At 43.1% G+C, this 22,717-nt stretch overlaps 1 protein-coding gene across 2 annotated transcripts in view; it reads left to right on the top strand.

Moving 5' to 3' along the window:
* The window catches only part of SHISA9 (shisa family member 9), a 337,726-nt gene that overhangs the window by 180,022 nt on the left and 134,987 nt on the right, over positions 1 to 22,717 (top strand). The window lies entirely within an intron of this gene.

The raw sequence follows: 22,717 nt of genomic DNA, 5'->3' as shown, positions 1-22,717 counted from the left end.
GAAATGGTTGTTTTTTTAAACCATATAATTATGGTTTAAAAAATGCAGGAAACACCTTCTTGGGGTGTTAACACTACACATTAGTGTTTGTCGATGCAAGCAGCAGAAACCAACCTTTCCTAGCATAAATGAAATGAGAATATATTGAATGCCTTTGAGAAGGGAAGGTTGGGGATCCAGAAACCAGGGAAATTTTAGGCATCTAGAAAGCAAGATTATTGGACCATCTTGTAAAACACCACCACTTGGTAAGCTCCAATTTTTATCTTAGCCTAGTTTCATTTAAATTGTCAAGTCCTAAGAAGTGTCCCCTTGGTCTAGTGTGGATCCTATGTTGCCCCTTCATGGGTAAGGGAAAATGAGACTTGATGATTTCTAGCTTTACCAAGACCACAGACATTGGAGGAGAGCAAATTTCCTAAAAGAAGAGCAGGAATGAGAGGACTGAGGAGATGGTGTGTTTGTAGGTGTGGGAACTCCTTTTCTTTAGTTATCATTTACCAGAATTCCCAGCTAATAATGCTTTGCAGTGATTTATTAATGTCCAACTTTTGCTGGCTACTGACTGTCACTGGAGATATAAAATAGCCATGCTGTGGAAGAAGGTTGTCACTAGGTGTGTTAGTCACCACAGACATAGATGGAGTGGCTTAAACAACAAATATTTATTTCTCACAGTTCTGGAGACTGGGACGTCCAAGGCCAAGGTGCCTGCAGATACGGTATCTGGTGGGGACTAGCTTCCTGGTTTGTAGATGGTGGCTTTGTCACTGTATCCTCACATGGCCAAGAGAGGTAATCTCTCTCATGTCTGTCCTTATAATCTCACTCATGAGGGCTTCACCTTCATTACCTAATTACCTCCCCAAAGCACCACCTCCAAATGCCATCACATTGGGAATTAGCTTCAACATATGAATTGGGAGAGATACACAGACATTCAGATCATAACACTAAATTATGGAGAATCAGGGTTTTCAAAACCATTCTTAGTCTCATTTTATTTAACTTAGAGAGTTTTTGCTGTACCTAGGGATGGACAGAAAATGTGCTTTCCAAAAGGCAGGCATTCTTTGTGATGTGGGCTTTGCAGTCATTTTGCATGGAGAGGAAGTGCCTACTCTAGATTGAGACCCAAAGCTAGGGAAGGGATCAGTTAGCACGTGAAGATGATGAGATGGCAAAGACAACTTTGTAGCACTCTTTACCATGGATGTAAAAGGGTCAGGTGAGGCTGACAAGCCAGTCCTCACGGCTGCTGTGAATAGGCCAAGGAAAGCTGGGCTGAAATTGCATTATAAATTATTTAGGTAGAACATGAGGAAAGACTTGCTGGCTGCAAGGGAAGTTGACATTATGGCAAGTCTTCAAGGTTTGTTTTATTTTTTTGATCCGAGGTGACCAATGTATGCATTCCCTCCTCCTCCACCCGTGATTCCACATCTATGGTATATATCACCAGATAATCAGAGTGCTTGTCTCCTCCTCGGCAGGAATGGATCTCAGGATATTTCTCAACACAGCACTTTAGAGGGTTTCTATTAGCTGAGCATGGTGATGGGCGCCTGTAATCCCAGCTACTCAGGGGCTGAGGCAGAGAATTGCTTGAACCCGGGAGGCGGAGGTTGCAGTGAGCCAAGATTACACCACTGCACTCCAACCTGGGTGACAGAATGAGACTCTGTTTCAAAAAAAAAGGGTTTCTACTGATGTTTCTACTGATCAACTAGATTTAGTGTGTGTGCGTGTGCGTCTGTGTGTGTGTGTGTGTGTGGTGTGTGATGGTGGTGGTGTGGCACAATTTACTGCCCCCATCTAGATTCACAATTGGGAATGTAAGTGGAGACATGAGCTGCACTAAATATCTTTTCAATATTTCACCTTACTTGGGAGATACCGCCAACTCACTGAGTAACTGCTAAGGCAACAGCAATGACTACAACAACAACAGAACCCCCCAAAGGGGAAATAGAAGGACAGTGAAGCTTACAGGGTGTGAATTCTTTGAAACAGTGTGAGGTATTAACCAGAAGTGTTTAATTCCCTTGAGAACGCAAAATAGAGACATATCATGCAAGACTTTTTGCATTGTATACAGAAAGAAAATACAAACCACTCTGGCTTAAATAATTTATGCAACTTATTGACCAAAGCAACAGGAAAATCAAGACATGATGCCCAGTTCAGGTGGGGCTTGATCTAGCAGTTTAAAGACCTGAGTTCCTCTCCCTTTGCCTTTTCATTCCTTCCTCGGGCACCTCTTGGTGGGTCATCGTAGCTCTATGCTTTTTTCTTCTGGTCTGAAAACAGCAGCAGCAGCTGCAGAATTTCCATCTTCAGCACATCCCATTCACAGAAGAGAGAGTGTCTCTGCAGGTACCTCTTTCTCATGTCCTGGGGTTCTCTCTCTTTCTCTCTCTCTCATTGGCTCGAATGGGATCAGTGTCTGGGATATGCCAGGAAGGTCAGTCCTTAGAACCAAGGGGAAGATCAGCCCCGTCTAAACCATATGGCTGAGATTGGTGTACAGATAAGTTCCCCAAATGAGAAGCAGGTTATGATTGAAAGGAATGGGGAGAATGGATACTGGAAAGGCAATGAAAGTACTCTTTGCAATGGTAATATATGCATGTGTGGGTGGAGGGCTGAAGTCTGTTGCCTAAGAGCCGCTCCTTAAATAAAATAGGAATAAGGAAAAGATGGAAAGTTGATCATGTCCAGAGGTGACCAAGGTGCAAATTGTAGAGAAAATCGTTTCTTTCTTTCTTTCTTTTTTTTTTTTTGAGACGGAGTCTCGCTCTGTCGCCCAGACTGGAGTGCAGTGGCCGGATCTCAGCTCACTGCAAGCTCCGCCTCCCGAGTTCACGCCATTCTCCTGCCTCAGCCTCCCCAGTAGCTGGGACTACAGGCGTCCGCAACCTCGCTCGGCTAGTTTTTTGTATTTTTTAGTAGAGACGGGGTTTCACCATGTTAGCCAGGATGGTCTCGATCTCCTGACCTCGTGATCCACCCGTCTCGGCCTCCCAAAGTGCTGGGATTACAGGCTTGAGCCACCGCGCCTGGCCCCGTTTCTTTCTTAAGAGAGTCCATCACCTCCTTCATTGCCTCTTGGTGTAGAAAGCGGGGTTTGGGCCAACTTTTCCACTGGCTCCCTCCACCAGCTTTGCCTGGAGTTCTGCTCCATTAGCAACCTCTGCTATGTGTGTTTGTGCACCCAGCTCGGCTGGGAACTGATGTGCCAAGTAAGCCTGTGCTTCCCCAGTGCTGGTGGATAGAGCCGGGGGGCAGCCAACAGTGGGGTCACCAGAGGACTAGCCAAAGAAGAACTTGAAGAGAAACAGACGCTATTTCTCCTTCTCTGTCTCTCCTGGCAGTTTGTGGCTACTCCATGGGGCTGGATGGCTACTCCAACAGGATGCAGACATTTTAAGATTCAGGCTTGAACAAGGTGCTCAACTTCTCATGGTCTCATGCCTAATCTCTATACAATGATCATAGAAGTGCGTCATTCTGCGAATAGTTGTAGGCATTCCATGAGATGATGTATGTAAAGCAAGAGGGCTTCACTTTGCATCTTAGGTTGGATTCCTTAGAAGCAGAGTCTGAGATGGGGATTCTTGTGCAAGTGATTTATAGAGGGACACTTTCCAGAGAAGGGTAGTGAGGAAAGCAAGATTGTGCAGGGCAAGGAACTCAGCAAGGATATAGCAGGGGAAGGAGACCAGCTAGGTCAGCTGTTCTTCAGCCTGATTCCATGCGAAGCCCTGAGCATCAGTTGCATCTCAGAGCTGGTTCCGCTTTGAGGCGAGGGTCTGGCCTTCCGTGTTTTCATGTTAGTCATTGACTATGGGCTGTTTGTTAGCCATTGACTGTGGGCTGCTTGTGTTTGTCATTCACTATGGGCTGCCTTGTCTATGGGCTGTTTCAGGGGGTGGGGAAAGAAACCTTATTGGCAAGGTAGCTCTCATTCAGCTACAGCCAATTTTCCATAGAAGAAGGTGGCTGTGAGCCATTAGCAATCATCATTCACAGCCTCTGGGGGATGGGGACACCTGCTGTGAAAAGAATCTGGGCAGGGCACCAATGGTATCCACCACATCATGATGGATACAATCTGGTTTCAAAGTGGGAAGGACGCAGGATTGGGGATTAACTCTAGTTTATAGACAGGAGAACTGAAGTCGGGAACTTGCCCAAGGTCAGACTGCTAGCAGGCATTAGAGAAGAAATGAGGATGCAAGTTTCTTGCCTCTTGCAGTGAGGTTATTCATATTATCATAGTTTTCTTTAAAAAAAAAAAAAAAAAAAAAAAGGTTTCTTATAAATTATCTGCCCGGGCCCTTTATTTTAAAAACAAGGAACCCAAGGGCCAGAAAAGACCAAGGAATCCCAAGTTCACAGAGACAGTCGGGCAGACCCAAGACTAAGCCTGCACGATCATATCTACCTTTGAACCCCATAAATCTCATTCTGCTGCTTCTTTTTGAAAACAGGCAATGAAGGGAGCGGCTGTTGCTTTGTGGAAATATGTTCCCATGAACTCAGTGACCCCCCCGTGCTGCTTAGAAGCAAATCTTGATCAGGCAGTGAATTAACCTTCCAGACAACAGTATTCTTGCTTCAGGAGAGGCTTGTGGGAAAATGCAGTGAGCTCAGGTGCCTCAGAGTGAGAATGATGGAAAAGACTGGAGCCAGAAATCTTGCATTTACTTGACAAATATTTATTGTACTATGCGGTGGGGGTATAGCACTGTGCACTCCAGACAGGTTCCTCCTTCTGGAGTTACAGTCCAGTGGGAAAGGCAATAATTAACTAAACTACCCTTTATGGGATTTAAATGACAATAATGGTATGTGCTATGAAGAGGTTCGGGATGTTGTGTGAACATATGACTGAGGGACCTGACCTCATTTGGGGCCAGAGAGCTTTTCTCTTAGGCTTAGACCATAGACCATAGACAGTGTAGCTTAAACAACAAATGGAGATATAAAGAATGAAGAGAACTTAATGAGAAAGAGGGGTTGAGGGAGGGGCTGGAAGAACTTTCCAGGCAGAGGGAACAGCTTACGCATGATTTCCAAGGTGGGAAGGTTTTGTTCGAGGCCAGTTTATTTGAGAAAGCCCAGGGTGGCTGGAGGGCACGGTGAGAATGGGTTTGATTGGAGATGAGGATGGAGATTCAGTTGTTTAATAAAAGGGGAGACATAAATTGAAGGTAAACAGGAAGGTGTCCCAAATGTGTGTGTTTGTGGGGCAGGTAATAGGACAAGACTTGTGGTTGTAGAAGTATCATTCTTATTGTGGTGGATTGGGAAGAAATATCCTTACCAATATGGTGGACTCAACTGGCAACATTGCAGACTCAATTGGCATGGCCCTCTTTTTCTTCAAAACACTTAGACCTAATTGAGACTATTTCTCTATATCTATATATCTATGTCTTTGTCGATATCTATACTCCAAAAGAAAGAAAGAAATAATTATTAAGGAAGAGCTAATAGGATTTTGTTTAAAGGATTAGACAAAAAAAGAAGAGCTCCAACATAGATAGAGGTTCTAAAACATAAAGGTTTGTGTTGATAAAAGCTGATGTCTCATCAAGAGACAGGTAACATGGCCTAGAGCCAGTGTGAAGTGTAGACCTGCAACTGACATTCCTATAATAAGGCTAGGACTTCGCTTGTTTTATGAAGAGCTAGAAAAACTCTGTTGACATATCCAAAGAAGCTGTAGGGAAGGTTGTTGCCTGCCCAGGGTTCAAGACTGAGAGAAGAAAATCTCTGGTGAAAAAGTAAAAGGTCAAGTCTACATTATGTGTAGGTGCACCGCCTGAGTATAGAAATTCTAACGTGAGAAATTAAGGTGTGAACTAATCTAGGGCTAAAAAAACAGCTAGTGAACAAGCTACCTTTGTAGTCTTATTTCTATATCCCTTGACTCAGAGGACTTTTACAAAATAAAGGAACCTCTGTTGAAGGTTCTAATAATAATAAAAAATTATAAGCCAGGTAATTAGGCATCTCCCATGAAGGAAAGTTAGCACACACAATAAGTAGTAGTATCTCAAGAACTTGAAACAAAGGAACCAACTGGAAGAAACAATAAAATAAGTTTGTTTAAAATGATCAAAGAGAATTTTTTGAAAAAGAATGAGAGGCCATAATGAAAACAGAGTATTGTTTAAAAAAAAACCAGGAAGATTGTTTTTAAAGCTAACTAAAATTTATAGAAATCAAGAATATTGTCTTTGGCTGGTAACGGTGGCTCATGCCTGTAATCCCAGCGCTTTGGGAGGCCAAGGCGGGCAGATCATGAGGTCAAGAGATTGAGACCATCCTGGCCAACATGATGAAACCCTATCTCTACTAAAAACACAACAATTAGCGGGGCAAAGTGACATGTGCCTGTAGTCCCCATGGCTTGGGAGGCTGAGGCAGAAGAATCGCTTGAACCCAGGAGTCAGAGGTTGCAGTGAGCCAAGATTGTGCCACTGCACTCCAGCCTGGCAACAGAGCAAGACTCCATCTCAAAAAAAAAAAAAAAGAATATTGTCACTGAAATTAAATGGTCAATTTCAGAGTTAAACAACAAATTAGATATAGCTTCAGAAAGAGGTAGTAAATTGAAAGATAGACCTGAGGAAATTAGGAAAGATAGACCAGGATGCAAAAAATGAAGACTTGAGAATGGATTGGAAGAAGTCCAGAGTAGATAAGAAGGATGCTTCAGTTGTATAGGTGAGAGATGATTGTGGTGTCTTGGGCCAAAATGGTACTAGTGAAAATGGAGACAGGGAAATGGATTAGAAGAAAATTTAGGATACTTTGTATTTCAAAATTGAGAAAAAGAACATGTCAAGGCATGCCTTGCCTTCTGAGGAAAACAACCACCAATGGCTGTAAGTGGGAGAGAGAAATATTCTAATGCCTTATAAGGAAGATTTTGTTTTTTTAAGAACCAGACTTCTATTTTTTATTTTTAATTTTTTAAAAAAATTTATTTCATCTTTTTTTATTATTATTATACTTTAAGTTCTAGGGCATGTGTGCACAATGTGCAGGTTTGATACATAGGTATACATGTGTCATGTTGGTTTGCTGCACCCATCACCTTATCATTTACATTAGGTATTTCTCCTAATGCTATCCCTTCCCCAGCCCGCCACCCCCCGACATGCCGTTGTGTGTGATGTTCACTGCCCTGTGTCCAAGTGATCTCATTGTTCAGTTCCCACTTATGAGTGAGAATATGCGGTGTTTGGTTTTCTGTCCTTGTGATAGTTTGCTGAGAATGATGGTTTCCAGCTTCAATCATATCCCTGCAAAGGACATGAACTCATCCTTTTTTTTTTGGCTGCATAATATTCCTTGGTGTATATTTGCCACATTTTCTTAATCCAGTCTATCATTGATGGATATTTGGGTTGGTTCCAAGTCTTTGCTATTGTGAATAATAGCAAATAAACATACATGTGCGTGTGTCGTTATAGTAGCATGATTTATAATCCTTTGGGTATATACCCAGTAATAGGATTGCTGGTCAAATAGTAATTCTGGTTCTAGATCCTTGAGGAATCGCCACACTGTCTTCCACAATGGTTGAACCAATTTACACTCCCACCAACAGTGTGAAAGCGTTCCTATTTCTCCACATCCTCTTCAGCATCTGTTGTTTCCTGACTTTTTAATGATCGCCATTCTAACTGGTGTGAGATGGTATCTCATTGTGGTTTTGATTTGCATTTCTCTGATGACCAGTGATTATGAGCATTTTTTCATGTGTCTCTTGGCTGCATAGATCTTCTTTTGATTAGTGTCTGTTCATTTCCTTTGCCTACATTTTGATGGGGTTGTTTATGTCTTGTAAATTTGTTTGAGTTCTTTGTAGATTCTGGATATTAGCCCTTTGTCAGATGAGTAGATTGCAAAAATTTTCTCCCATTCTGTAGGTTGTCTGTTCACTCTGATGGTAGTTTCCTTTGTGGTGCATAAGCTCTTTAGTTTAATTAGATCCTATTTGTGTATTTTGGCTTTTGTTGCCATTGCTTTTGGTGTTTTAGTCATGAAGCCCTTGCCCATGCCTATGTCCTGAATGGTATTGCCTAGATTTTCTTCTAGGGTTTTTATGGTTTTAGGTCTAACATTTAGTCTTTAATCCATCTTGAATTAATTTTTGTGTAAGGTGTAAGGAAGGGATCCAGTTTCAGCTTTCTACATATGGCTAGCCAGTTTTCCCAGCACCATTTATTAAATAGGGAATCCTGTCCCCATTTCTTGTTTTTGTCAGGTTTGTCAAAGATCAGATGGTTGTAGATGTGTGGCATTGTTTCTGAGGCCTCTGTTCTGTTCCATTGGTCTATATCTCTGTTTTGGTACCAGTACTATGCTGTTTTGGTTACTGTAGCCTTGTAGTATAGTTTGAAGTCAGGTAACATGATGCCTCCAGCTTTGTTCTTTTGGCTTAAGATTGTCTTGGCAATGCAGGGCTCTTTTTTGGTTCCATATGAACTTTAAAGTACTTTTTTCCAGTTCTGTGAAGAGAGTCATTGGTAGCTTGATGGGGATGGCATTGAATCTATAAATTACTCTGGGCAGTATGGCCATTTTCATGATATTGATTCTTCCTATCCATGAGCTTGGAATATTCTTCCATTCGTTTTTGCCTTCTTTTATTTCATTGAGCAGTGGTTTGTAGTTCTCCTTAAAGAGGTCCTTCGCATCCCTTGTAAGTTGAATTCCTAGGTATTTTATTATCTTTGTAGCAATTGTGAATGGGAGGTCACTCATGATTTGGTTCTCTGTCTGTTAATGGTTTTTTAGGAATGCTTGTGCTTTTTGCACAGTGATTTTGTATCCTGAGACTTTGCTGAAGTTGCTTATCAGCTTAAGGAGATTTTGGGCTGAAACGATGGGGTTTTCTAAATGTACTTCATGTCATCTGCAAACAAGGACAATTTGACTTCCTCATTTCTTAATTGAATACCCTTTATTTCTTTCTCTTGCCTGATTGCCCTGGCCAGAGCTTCCAGCACTATGTTGAATAGGAATGGTGAGAGAGGGCATCCTTGCCTTGTGCCGGTTTTCAAAGGGAATGCTTCCAGTTTTTGCCCATTCAGTATGATACTGGCTGTGAGTTTGTCTTAAATAGTTCTTATTATTTTGAGATATTTTCCATCAATACCTAGTTTATTGAGAGTTTTTAGCATGAAGGATTGTTGAATTTTGTTGAAGGCCTTTTCTGCATCTACTGAGATAATCATGTGGTTTTTCTCACTGGATCTCTTTATGTGTTGGATTACGTTTATTGATTTGCGTATGTTGAAACAGCCTTCATCCCAGGGATGAAGCCGACTTGATCATGGTGGATAAGCTTTTTGATGTGCTGCTGGATTTGGTTTGCCAGTATTTTATTGAGGATTTTCGCATTGATGTTCATCAGGGATATTGGTCTAAAATTCTCTTTTTATGTTGTGTCTCTGCCAGGCTTTGGTATCAGGATGATGTTGGCCTCATAAAATGAGTTAGGGAGGATTCCCTCTTTTTCTATTGATTGGAATAGTTTCCAAAGGAATGGTACCAGCACCTCTTTGTACCTCTGGTAGAATTCGGCTGTGAATCCATCTGATCCTGGACTTTTTTTGGTTGGTAGGCTATTAATTATTGCCTCAATTTCAGAGCCTGTTATTGGTCTATTCGGAGATTCAACTTCTTCCTGGTTTAGTCTTGGGAGAGTGTTATGTGTCCAGGAATTTATCCATTTCTTCTAGATTTTCTAGTTTGTTTGCATAGAAGTGTTTATAGTATTTTCTGATGGTAGTTTGTATTTCTGTGGGATTGGTGGTGATATCCCCTTTATCATTTTTTCTTATTGCATCTATTTGGTTTTTCTCTTTTTTCTTCCTTATTAGTGTTGCTAGTGGTCTATCAATTTTGTTGATCTTTTCAAAAAACCAACTCCTGGATTCATTGATTTTTTGAAGTGTTTTTTGTGTCTCTATCTCTTTCAGTTATGCTCTGATCTTAGTTATTTCTTCCTTCTGCTAGCTTTTAAATTTGTTTGCTCTTGCTTCTCTGGGTCTTTTAATTGTGATGTTAGGGTGTCAATTTTCGATCTTTCCTGCTTTCTCTTGTGGGCATTTAGTGCAATAAATTTCCCTCTACACACTGCTTTAAATGTATCCCAGAGATTCTGGTGCATTGTGTCTTTGTTCTCATTGGTTTCAAAGAACATCTTTATTTCTGCCTTCATTTCGTTATTTACCCAGTAGTCATTCAGAAGCAAGTTGTTCAGTTTCCATGTAGTTGTGCGGTTTTGAATGAGTTTCTTAATCTTGAGTTCTAATTTGGTTGCATTGTGGTCTGAGAGACAGTTTTTTCGTGATTTATGTTCTTTTACATTTGCTGAGGAGTGCTTTACTTCCAATTATGTGGTCAATTTTAGAATAAGTGTGATGTGGTGCTGAGAAGAATGCATATTCTGCTGATTTGGGGTGGAGAGTTCTGTAGATGTCTATTAGGTCTGCTTGTTGCAGAGCTGAGGTCAGGTCCTGGATATCCTTGTTAACCTTCTGTCTCATTGATCTGTCTAATATTGACAGTGGGGTGTTAAAGTCTCCCATTATTATGTGGAAGTCTAAGTCTCTTTGTAGGTCTCTAAGGACTTGCTTTGTGAGTCTGGGTGCTCCTGTATTGGGTGCATATCTATTTAGGATAGTTAGCTCTTCTTGTTGAATTGATCCATTTACCATTATGTAATGACCTTCTTTGTCTGGTTTGATCTTTGTTGGTTTAAAGCCTGTTTTATCAGAGACAAGGATTGCAACCCCTGTTGTTTTTTTGCTTTCCATTTGCTTGGTAGATCTTCCTCCATCCCTTTGTTTTGAGCTTATGTGTGTCTTTGCATGTGAGATGGGTCTCCTGAATACAGCACACTGATGGGTCTTGGCTCTTTATCCAGTTTGCCAGTCTGTGTGTTTTAATTGGAGCATTTAGCCCATTTACATTTAAGGTTAATATTGTTATGTGTGATTTTGATCCTGTCATTATGATGTTCGCTGGTTGTTTTGCCCATTAATGGATGCAGTTTCTTCATAGCATTGATGGTCTTTACAATTTGGCATGTTTTTGCAGTGGCTGGTACCAGTTGTTTCTTTCCATGTTTAGTGCTTCCTTCAGGAGTCCTTGTAAGGCAGTCCTGGTGGTGACAAAATCTCTCAGAATTTGCTTGTCTGTGAAGGATTTTATTTCTTCTTCACTTATGAAGCTTAGTTTGGCTGGATGTGAAATTCTGGGCTGAAAATCCTTTTGTTTAAGAATGTTGAATATTGGCCCCCACTCTTTTCTGGCTTGCAGGGTTTCTCCCAAGAGATCCGCTGATAGTCTGATGGGCTTCCCTTTGCGGGTAACCCAGCCTTTCTCTCTGGCTGCCCTTAACACTTTTTACTTCATTTCAACCTTGTTGAATCTGACAATTATGTGTCTTGGGGTTGTTCTTCTCAAGGAGTATCTTTGTAGTGTTCTTTGTATTTCCTAAATTTGAATGTTGGCCTGCCTTGCTAGGTTGGGGAAGTTCTCCTGGATAATATCCTGAAGAGTGTTTTCCAACTTGGTTCCATTCTCCCCATCACTTTCAGGTACAGCAATAAAATGCAGATTTGGTCTTTTCATATAGTCCCATATTTCTTGGAGGCTTTGTTCGTTTCTTTTTACAATTTTTTCTCTAAACTTCTCTTCTTACTTTATTTCATTAATATGATCTTCAATCACTGATACCCTTTCTTCCACTTGATCAAATCAGCTATTGAAGCTTGTGCATGTGTCACAAAGTTCTCGTGCCACAGTTTTCAGCTCCATCAGGTCATTTAAGGACTTTTCTACACTATTTATTCTAGTTAGCCATTCGTCTAATCTTTTTTCAAGGCTTTTAGCTTCCTTGTGATGGGTTCAAACATTCTCCTTTAGCTTGGAGAAGTTTGTTATTACCGACCTTCTGAAGGCTACTTCTGTCAACTAGTCAAAGTCATTCTCCGTCCAGTTTTGTTCCATTGCTGGTGAGGAGCTGCGATCCTTTGGAGGGACATGCTCTGATTTTCAGAATTTTCAGCTTTTCTGCTCTGGTTTCTCCCTGTCTTTGTGGTTTTATCTACCTTTGGTCTTTGAGGTTGGTGACCTACAGATGGGGTTTTGGTGTAGAGGACCTTTTTGCTGATGTTGATGCTATTACTTTTGGTTTGTTAGTTTTCCTTCTAACAGTCAGGTCCCTCAGCTACAGGTCTGTTGGAGTATGCTGGAGTTCCACTCCAGACCCTGTTTGCCTGGGTATCACCAGCAGAGGCTGCAGAAGAGCAAATATTACAGAAGAGCAAATATTGCTGCCTGATCCTTCCTCTGGAAGCTTCATCTGAGAGGGGCAGCCACCTATATGATGTGTCTGTTGGTCCCTACTGGGAGGTGTCTCCCAGTTAGGCTACATGGGAGGCAGCCTAACTTGAGGAGGCAGTCTGTCCGTTCTCAGAGCTCAAATGTCATGCTAGGAGAACCACTGCTCTCTTCAGAGCTGTCAGACAGGGACGTTTAAGTCTGCAGAAGTTGTCTGCTGACTTTTGTTCAGCTGTGTCCTTCCCACAGAGGTGGACTCTAGAGGCAGTAGGCCTTGTTGAGCTGTGGTGGGCTCTGCCCAGTTCAAGCTTCTGGGCCACTTTGTTTACCTACTCAAGCCTCAGCAATGGCGGATGCCTCTCCCCCAGCGAGGCTGCCACCTCACAGTTCAATCTCAGACTGCTGTGCTAGCAGTGAGCAAGGCTCCATGGGTGTGGGACCTGGCAAGCCAGGCACGGGAGAGAATCACCTTGTCTGTCAGTTGCTAAGACCTTGAGAAAAGTGCAGTATTTGGGCAGGGAGTGTCCTGTTTTTTCAGGTAGTCTGTCATGGCTTCCCTTGGCTAGGAAAGGGAAATCCCCGACCCCTTGTGCTTCCCGGGTGAGGCGATGGCCCGCCCTGCTTCAGCTCACCCTCCATGGGCTGCATCCACTGTCTGACCAGTCTCAATGAGATGAACCAGGTACCTCAGTTGGAAATGCAGAAATCACCTGTCTTCTGCGTCTATCATGCTGGGAGCTGCAGACCGGAGCTGTTCCTATTCGGCCATCTTGGAATGCTGTAATTCAGAACCAGACTTTTAAAGATTATATGACCATTAGAGATGTGATATGAACCTAACAGTTTTTGACACCAAAACCCATTTGTGGAAATACTGATCTGGTATGGAAAGGAATGTTGTAGCTTTGAAGTTTCCTGGGGGCATAGAGTCCTGGGTTCTGTTGGCAGCAGAGGAGTTGGAAAGGGTGAGGAACATGGGGCAGCCAGTTCAGGTGGCTGCACCCCTCTTGTTCTGCATCTTGGCCCACTTCACTTCAATCTAGGGTGACAAGATAACTTAGATGAGAGCAACTTCTGTTGTAGATCTTGCCTCTCACTGTAACTGTTGGGTTAAGAAAAGCCCAACTCTGCCACTTACGAGCTAGTGATCTTGCTCCAGTTTTTTTCTGTCTTTGAGCCTCAGTTTGTTCATCTACAAAGTGGGATTGATGATAAGACTTATCTTGCAAGGATTTAGATGGGATTCACTGCATAACGCACAGAGGGTCCGTACAAGAGGAGGTTTCATGAACACTGGCTGTCATGGATTTTCAGATAAGGACCTGCAAGGAGTGACTTAACTATTGAAATTCAAGGTATCATGTGCATGTGAGGGGTGGGGGGAGTAGGGCTGATTATACACCAGCAAAATCCCAGAGAAAGCCAGGTCTCTGTGGAGAGTCTCCTTTCCGTGTAGTGGCTGTTGCTGCAGTTCGGCCCTGGATTTTTGTCCAAGTGCTCAGGTGTGCTTTTAGGATTTCCTCAGGAGTCTGGTATTTCACTTCGTTGACCTCCCCTACCTTTGCCTTTGCATCCCTTTGTGTTGTTACCAAGCAGGGCCTCTCTGAGTATACCACACAGCCCTGTGGAGCCTATAAATAGTGACAGGGCAAACTAGTTCAGATGCAATTGTTGCTGACTCAGACATTCGCTCCTCTGGCAGAAGGGAGGCACCATAGGATTTAAATAGGTGTGGCTCTTCCCTCCCCTTGTATGGGCTCCTTACTCCTTGTCTGCCTTTCCCACCATTCTGCCTGCGTCCCAGCCACCCCCACTGAAGGAAGGTCCCAGCAGAAGCTGGCCCTTTCATAGGTCTCCCATTCTGGGGTCCTGGTGTCTTGGTACTTTTCCATTCTCTCTTTGTCCTTTGCCACCATGCCAGCAGAAGAGACGCTGGGAAAGAAAAGATTGTCATTGTCACAAGAAAGGAGATAAAGTAAAGTATGACAAATTTCCCAACCGTGCTCCTCTGATTCGAGTTGTGGGTAGAGGAGGCAGTTTTACTCTCCACCTCAAAACTGCATTAAAACAGTTGACAAAACAGGGCAACTTCTCATCCTTGGAAGATGACTTTAAAATAGGCCATTAGACAAAAGTAAGCTAAGAGCCAGTGTATTGCTAAATATACCCATTCTTATAAAATCTGCTATTTTTTGAGTTAAATGTTGCGGAAATTACCGAATTTGCATTTAATTATTTTAATAGATGTTGTTTACAGATGACTAGGCAAAAATAAAAAAAAAGTCCCCCAAACTAATTCACTTTGACTGCTCTGGTTGTAACTGTGCCTAAAATAGAAAAACTTACTCTGAATATTTTCTCAAAGTCGGAGGGAAAACCAACTTCAATTCCATTTTGTCTCAGTGTCAATACCACACATACTGTTTCTTTTATTAAATGAAATTTATACTTTTGAAGTCAGGGATAAAATTTATTCTCCCCAGTGAAGGACTCTTCTAGACCTGTCTCCTGATTGGCTTGTAGACTTTGTTTTGGGTAAAATGAGGGAGAAAGTGTTATATAGTCCACAAGAGCATGGCCTTTATGGTTAAGCAGAACTGGGGTTGAATTCAAGCTTTGCTTCTTACTAGCTGTGTATCCTTGGGCAAGTCACTTAACCTCTCTGAGCCCTGGTTTACTGTTTTCAAATAGAGACAGTAATTTAACTGTGTAAGAGTGTTATAAAAATTAACAAGAACATATGTAAGGCAGCTACTATAGTGCCTGGCAAACAGTAGGTCCTCAGTAAACACACATTTCTTACCCTTCCTTCTCTCCTTCCCTCTTTAGATGTGATCAGGCATTTTCTTCCTCTTTGACAGAGAAAGCTTGATAGGTTCAATGGTTTGTCAAATACTTTCCAGGTCCCAGGGATAATTGTGAGAAAGAAGAGAATTTTCTGTGCAATCATTGTTCCTGGCCATACTTGTGGGCAACTTGTATTTGGAGCTTGCTTCTCAGAAAGAGATTGTCAGGTGTCTAGTCTACTTGAAATGCTTTTCATTCCTATCTCTGGTTTGGGGACACCGAGGGCCACCAGCCTACAATAGGCAATCTGCCTTTGTGCTTTGAAGCTCAGCTGAGAATGTTGGGGAGTGGTCAGCTTTGCTGTTTTGTTTCTGTGTTGGCAGGTCCCCTGCATTCCACAGAGGCTGCACATCTTAATTAAATGGGGAAGAAGCATTGAGTGAAAAAGACAGATTAGAGGGTCCATACCCATGTGTGGCCGCCTCACTGGGCCAGGGAAGGGAAAACGAAAAGGGAAATGGTGGTGGTGGGGAGTGGTTTCCAGTATCCTCCTCAGAACTGTTCCAGCTCCCATGACTCTTAGCATAGTGTTTGCCACATACCAAGGAAAAGGACTATAGTCCAGACCATCTTCATTTAACTGAATTCTAACCATGAGTTTCCAAGTGTGGGAGGGTAGCACATTCATTCAACAAACACTGCACAATGAGTTCCATAAAGGCAGGGGCTGTTGACAATCTTTTCTCGCCAGTGTACTCTCAGCATTTCATATACTATCAGACACCTAGTGAATACTAGATACATAGTGAATGGATTTACACAGCAAGGCAATCAACTCCAGTGCAATGGCTCTCAAACCTGAGTGAACATGCATCAGGATCACTTGGAGAGCTTGTTAAAACACAGATTGTTGGCCAGTTTGCCTAGAATTTCTAAGTCCTTATGTCTAGGGCAGGACCTGAGAATTTCCATTTGCAGTAAGTTCCCAGGTGATGCTGTTGCTGCTGGTCCAAGGGCCATATTTTGAGAACCACCACTTTGGTGGTCAAGAGTGAAAGCACTGGAGTTGAGAATACTTGAGTTTGAATCCCTGCTTCACTAGGTATTAGCTGGTTAACAATGAGCAAGACACTTAATTCCTTTAAGCCTCTATTTCTATGTCTATGAAGTGGAGATAATAATACCTGTGTCATAGGATGATTAAGAGGATTAAATGAGAGATTGACTTAAAATTTTCGGCGTAGACCTTGTTTATAGTAGACACTCAATACATAGAAGGTAGCTGGATTATGTACTCAGCATGTACTTTGGCAAGGCCCTCATCTACCCCTCATCTACCTTGTGACACAGAATGCAGAGACAGACACCTTATCATCTCTGCCCTCAAGAAGCTTGTAGATGAGTGGGGAAGCCAAGTGGTTAAAGCAATAATCATTTACCATGTGATAAATGTGGGCTCTTATGGGGCACAGAGGGAGACATTCAACCTAGCTGGGACTGGGGGCTCAGGGAAGGATCCTGGTGCAAGACTCATGCCGAAGCTGAATCTTAAATGTAGAGAAGATGGGGAAGGTTGTTATAGGCAGAGAAAATGTTTGGGTAGAATTGGAAGGGCCCATTTGGTGGCCTTGTAGATATCCAAAGGCCTTTCACGGTGCCCAGATCTTACTATGAGTAACTCCTTGGAGTCATGGCAGAGTCTGTCTTGGAAGTTTAATTCATTGAACCGTTATTAGATGTAGACTTTCCTACTCGCTCGGTTCCACCCCCTTGGAGTTTTGATGTTTCATGCACATCTGAAGCTTGTTCTCACCGCAGCCTTTTGGATATGCTATTTTTTCAACTGGGAACTCTCTCTTCCCTGAGACTTACTCATGGATGGCTCCTCTTCTTGTCACCTGCTCAGAGAGGCCATTCTCTGGTGCCTATTTTAGAGTGACCCCTCTGTTCCCTACACTGTATTCCTACTGGGCTCCATTTCTCTTCAGGACACATCTCACTTGCTCAAGTCACATATTTATGTACTTATTTATTGTCTCTCCCCCACTAGAAGTTCAGCTCCATGAAGACAGGGACTGTGTCTGGCTTAAGTGCTTAGGTACATGATCAACACTTGATAAGTGTTTCTTGAATGACTGTATGACTAATAGTAAATGGGTGAATGAGTGAATCCCTGTACAGAACCGCACAATGGTCCCTTGAGTCTACCTAGTTTCTCTCCTTCATGTTACATTGGAAGGAAATGAGGCCCGGGGAAGGGAAGGGAATTTCCCAAAGCCACACCGGGAGTTGATGTTAGATCTGGCCTTGAACCCAGGACCCTTGACCCTTGGAATAGTGCTCTTAGCTCATCTACCCAAATAGACAGCAGGCACTTTATGGGATGAGCCATCACATGGTAGAATGCCCGACATCATAGTGACATTGTCTGATCAGTATTTTTTTTTTTTGAGTGGGGTTTTGCTTTGTCCTTCAGGCTGGAGTATAATGACACTATCACTCCTGGGCTCAAGTGAGCCCCCTGCCTCAGACTTCCAAGTAGCTAGGTCTACAGGTGTGTGCCACCATGCCCAGCTATTTCAAAATAAATTATTTTTAGAGATGGGGGTCTTACTATGTTACCCAGGCTGGGCTTGAACTCCTGGCCTCAAGTGATTCTCCTGCCTTGGCCTCCCAAAGTGCTTGGATGGCAGGTGGGAGCCACCATGCCTGGCCTGATCATGCCGTCTTTAGGAGCTTTGACTTTGGTGGAAGTGTCATTCCTATATAGAGTGCAGCTTAATAGAACTGGGTGACTGGGAGTGGACAGGAATGAGTTTTAGAAGTAAGTACGGTAAAATATCATGATAGACAGCATCCTACTTCATCAGGTTGTCCTGGCCAATTGTGAAAATCCTGTGATTCTGAGTCAGAGCAGACAAGCTAGTAGTTATAGTAGTACTAATTCTAGCCCTAGTACTACTGAGAATACAGTCAACATTAATTGAGTACTTACTGTGTGTGAGCCACTGTGTCTAGTGCTTTATATATGCCCAATCTTTCAACAGCCTGTTAATTTGGCACCACTGTTACCACCCCATTTCGCAGAAGAAATGGAGGGTCAGAGAGATGAAGTCACTTGTCCCAGGTTTTGGACCAGGGTTGGTTGACTCCAGAGCACACGCTCTTAATGTTGATAAGGCACGTAAATCCTGGGCTCAAATCCTGACTATGACACTTAGGGCCTCAGGCAAGCAACAGCCTCTGTGAACTTTGGCTTCCTCATCCATAGAAATGGAGCAAAAATACACTCCCTGATGTGTTGCCATGAATCCCATTCAGGGATTCATTATGGCCTTTATTGGCATCCATAAATGCCAGCTCTTACAGTTAATGACTCCTCTTCTATTCTTTAATTCTATTTCAGTATTAGGTGTTCTGTGTTACCATATACCCATTAAGATCCCAGCAACCCAGGGAGTCACCATTTTTCTCTGTCTTGCTGGCCCTGTGTTTTCCCTCTTGCCTTTGGAATTTCTAAATCTTGTTCTCTGCAAGTGAGAAAGTGGGGAGGTTCTCTTTGTAAAACTTGTGAGCCACTTTCAGGCTACAGTAAGATAGGAAGGAGGCCTGGAGAAAGTGACATCTGGAATCAACCCAAAGGATTTGAGTGGTTTCTGGAGGCTGCAGGGGGCAGGATGTCCAGAGATTCCTCCTTAAGGAGCAACCACAGGCTCCCATTCACTTTGTGCATGTGGCTGTTGCTGCCTCCAGGAACGGAGCTCAGGGGTGAGTCAGATGAAATTGCAAAAAGGCTGGGTGGTTCTGGAGTCAGACAGGCTCCCAGTTCTGTTGAATCTGGCTCAATCTCTTCCTACATCTGCAGTCTTGGACAACCCCCTTTGTCTATCTGAGATTTGGTTTCTTCATCTGCAAAATGGGCTGGTTGTGAAGAGTTAATAAAGGGATGAGCAGTTAGTTAAAAGAAAAGGATTGTATACATGTGAGGGGCTGATATTAAAAGCTGCTGAATTTATTCGACAAATATTTATTGAATACTAAATGCCTATGAGACACTGTTCTAAATCTGGGGTTGGCAGACTATGGCCCTGAGGCCAAATCCACCTGCTGCCTGGTTTTGCAAATAACGTTTTGGTGCAACACATCCACGTCAATTCACTGACCTATCATCTATGGCCGATGCTGCTACAACAGAAGTGAGTAGTTGTGACGATGACAGGCTCACAAGCTTACAATATGTAGTCTCTCGCTCTTTACAGAAAAAGTTGCTGATCCCCAATTGAAGTGATGGGAAAAAGTGAACAAGACACACACACACACACACACATCTCTGATTGGACTTTCCAGGGGCAGGAAGACAGATAATAAGCAAAGTAAAACATAACAAAACTAGATAATATAGAAAAAGGTAGCAAGCACAAGGGAGAATAATAAAACAGGGGTGGGGGACAGACAATGCTGGGGAGAGAGTAGAATTGTGGTTTTGAGTAGGTTGACCTGGGCCAACTTCACTAAGAAGGTGCCATTTCAGTCTTGACTTGATGGGGAGGAGGGAGTGGGCAGTGAGGAGATCGGAAAGTGTTGCAAGCAGAGGGACTAGCAACTGCAAAGGCCTTGAGGCAGGAGTGTGCTCTGTACATCCTAAAATCAGTGAGGAGTCTAGCATGGCTGGACCCAGATGGGCAGCAGGGACGGGGTTGGCGGGGGCAGAAGCAGGAGAGGAGAATCTTCCTTTCAGGCTTGGCCAGTTGTCTCAGACCTCGTGGCCCTCCTGTACACTGCCTTTTTCTCCGAGTGAACTGGAAACCACTTCCAATGTTGACCCAAGAAGTAACGTGATCAGAATTATACTCTACAAATCTCAGGGCCTCCAGGGGAGCTAGAGAAAAATCCAGGAGATTAGAGAGGCTGGGAGGCTCCCTGTTGACCTCTGAGTCTTTTGTCCCTGAATATTTCCTTTTACACCTTACGCAGCCATCAAGAATCCAGACATCAACAGGAACCCGGCTGGATGGGACACAGCAGGTCTGGGGAGTGTAGCAAAGTGAGGGGCACATGGCCCTTTCAGGACTACCACTCTTTACCTCCAGCCGGTGGCTCTTATGTAGGAATGTCAGCTCAGTGTCACCAGAGCTGATTCCTCAAGAGAACTCAGAGATGCAGATTTTAACATAAAATTGTCCTGCATTGACATATGGACTTGTAATTCAACTAGTCTTTTTAAACACCATGCAGCACAAAACATATTTGCAGTAGCTTTTCGGCAAACATACTCCCCGTTTACTGAATACAAGGATTTGGGCTTTGTTTTATTTTATTTTTTTTTTGAGTAGGTCAGTTGGGACCTGGCATTAGAAAATTGTTGTTTGTAATCATGTGCCCGGGTAAATTGTGATATGAACCAGAACACACAGAGGAGGACTCTGTGGTGCCCTGCATAGCCCTCAGGTGGGTGTAGCAGGTTGCACAGGACTTGGGTCTGAATGTCCCTTTTGGCTCCTATTACCTTTCGGGTATAGCTTGTACAGGAATGACAGTTCATTCATATTCTGGGGCTGGCCACGTGCTCAGGACTATCCAAGAGATTGAGAAGTTGACTCATTGTTCGGGGCCTCCGGAAGTGTGCACTCTGGGAGAAAGAGTAACACAAGCTGTCCTTAAAAACGGAGAACCACTACTCTCTGCTTCTACGAGTTTGGCTTATCTATCTATCTATCTATCTATCTATCTATCTATCTATCTATCTATCTATCTAATCTATCTATCATCTATCTATGTGAGGTTTTGCTCTTGTTGCCCAGGCTGGAGTGCAGCGATGCAATCTCGGCTCACTGCAACCTCTGCCTCCCCGATGCAAGGGATTCTACTGCCTCAGCCTCCCGAGTAGCTGGGGTTACAGGCATGAGCCACCACACCTGGCTAATTTCGTATTTGTAGTACGCCATGTTGGTTTCGCCATGTTGGTCAGGCTGGTCTCGAACTCCTGACCTCAGGTGATCTGCCCACCTTGGTCTCCCAAAGTACTGGGATTACAGGCGTGAGCCACTGTGCCAACTCCGAGTTTGGCCATTTTAGATTCCACATCTAGGTGGAATCATGCAACATTTGTCTTTCCATCCCTGGCTTATTTCTCTTAGCATCACGCCTTTCAGGTGTGTCTATGTTTCCAGGGCTGCGGAGAGAGGGAAGTGGAGAGATGTTGACCAACGGGTACCGAGTTTCACTTGTACAAGATGAATGAGCTCTGGAGATCTCATGTATAGCCATGTGGCCATTGCTAACAATACCATACTGTATACTTGAGATTTGCCAAGATGATAGGTCTGAAGTGTTCTCACATGAAGAAACAAAAGGAAATGGTAACTATGTAAGATGACAGATGTGTTAATTACCTTTATTGTGGCAATATGTCACAACATATATGTATATCAAAACATCAAGTTGTATACCTTAAATACATACAGTTTTACTTTTTCAATCATACCTCATTAAGCCTGGAATAAAGAAATATATACTGGAAGCAAACATACATACAAAAACCCAACAGAGAAACACTGTCTAGTGCCAGGTTACCAAACTGAAGGCCTTAGGCCAGTCTGGCCAACAATCATGTTGTGTTTGGGTTAATGGTCTTATTTAAAAAAATGTTTTAAAACTAGTTGCTGGCTTTTGAAAATCAAAACATTTCACACAATTCCTTTGCATATATACCCAGAAGTGGGATTGCTGTATCATATAGTAGTTTTATTTCTAATTTTTTGAGGGACCTCCATATTGTTTTCCATGGTAGCTGTACTAATTTCTATTCCAACCAATAGTGGATAAGGGTTCCCTTTTCTCCATATCCTTGCCAATAGTTACTGTCTTTTGTCTTTTTGATAATACCCATTCCAACAGGTGTGAATGGCTGTGCAAAATTACTATTTGTCAATTAAAACCAAATAAGTAAAATAAAAGGTGGGGAAAAGGACTTCACACTAAATTCCAGATGTGAGCTTCTCTTGATGCAAAGCATCAGAAGACTCTGGCCACGCCAGGCCCACATTCCTGCGTGGATGATTGGGTAATGCTGAGAATGGCTGCCTCTTGCAGGTGCAGTTGTGTGCTCCCTACTCACCCAGCAGTTTACTTCACTTGTTTGCATTCCCTGCCTGTCCCCTCCCTCCCTGAGGCTTTTGAGTTTGCATCCCTTGAAGTTGGGGCTACTGATCTGAGGAAGAAGGCTCATCTGGGGTTGTGTCCTGTCTGCGAGAACTGCCATGCTCAACCCCAGGACTAGAATGCCATGTGTTATCTCTGATCAATGACCAGTTATGATTGTCCTACCTGTTGCATCTCTAAACACCTAGCACTGTGCACCAGCTCAACATCCAGGGCATAGGACAGAGCAGCCTTCAGATGAAATTGCAAGCAGGTATAGGGCTGCTATTCTGGTAGAATTCTGACCTGTCCCATGGGTTCCAGAGGTTGACTTTCTTCTCTTCCAGGTCCTTCTGTCCTCACCTGGTGGCCCAGAGGATCCCTGTCTCTGAGGGTGAACTCTGTGGCCACT

This window comes from Papio anubis, chromosome 18 (genome assembly GCF_008728515.1).
Source record: "Papio anubis isolate 15944 chromosome 18, Panubis1.0, whole genome shotgun sequence".
Lineage (NCBI taxonomy): Eukaryota > Metazoa > Chordata > Mammalia > Primates > Cercopithecidae > Papio > Papio anubis.
Note: the sequence above shows the minus strand (reverse complement) of the source record. Positions and strands in the feature narration are given on the sequence as shown.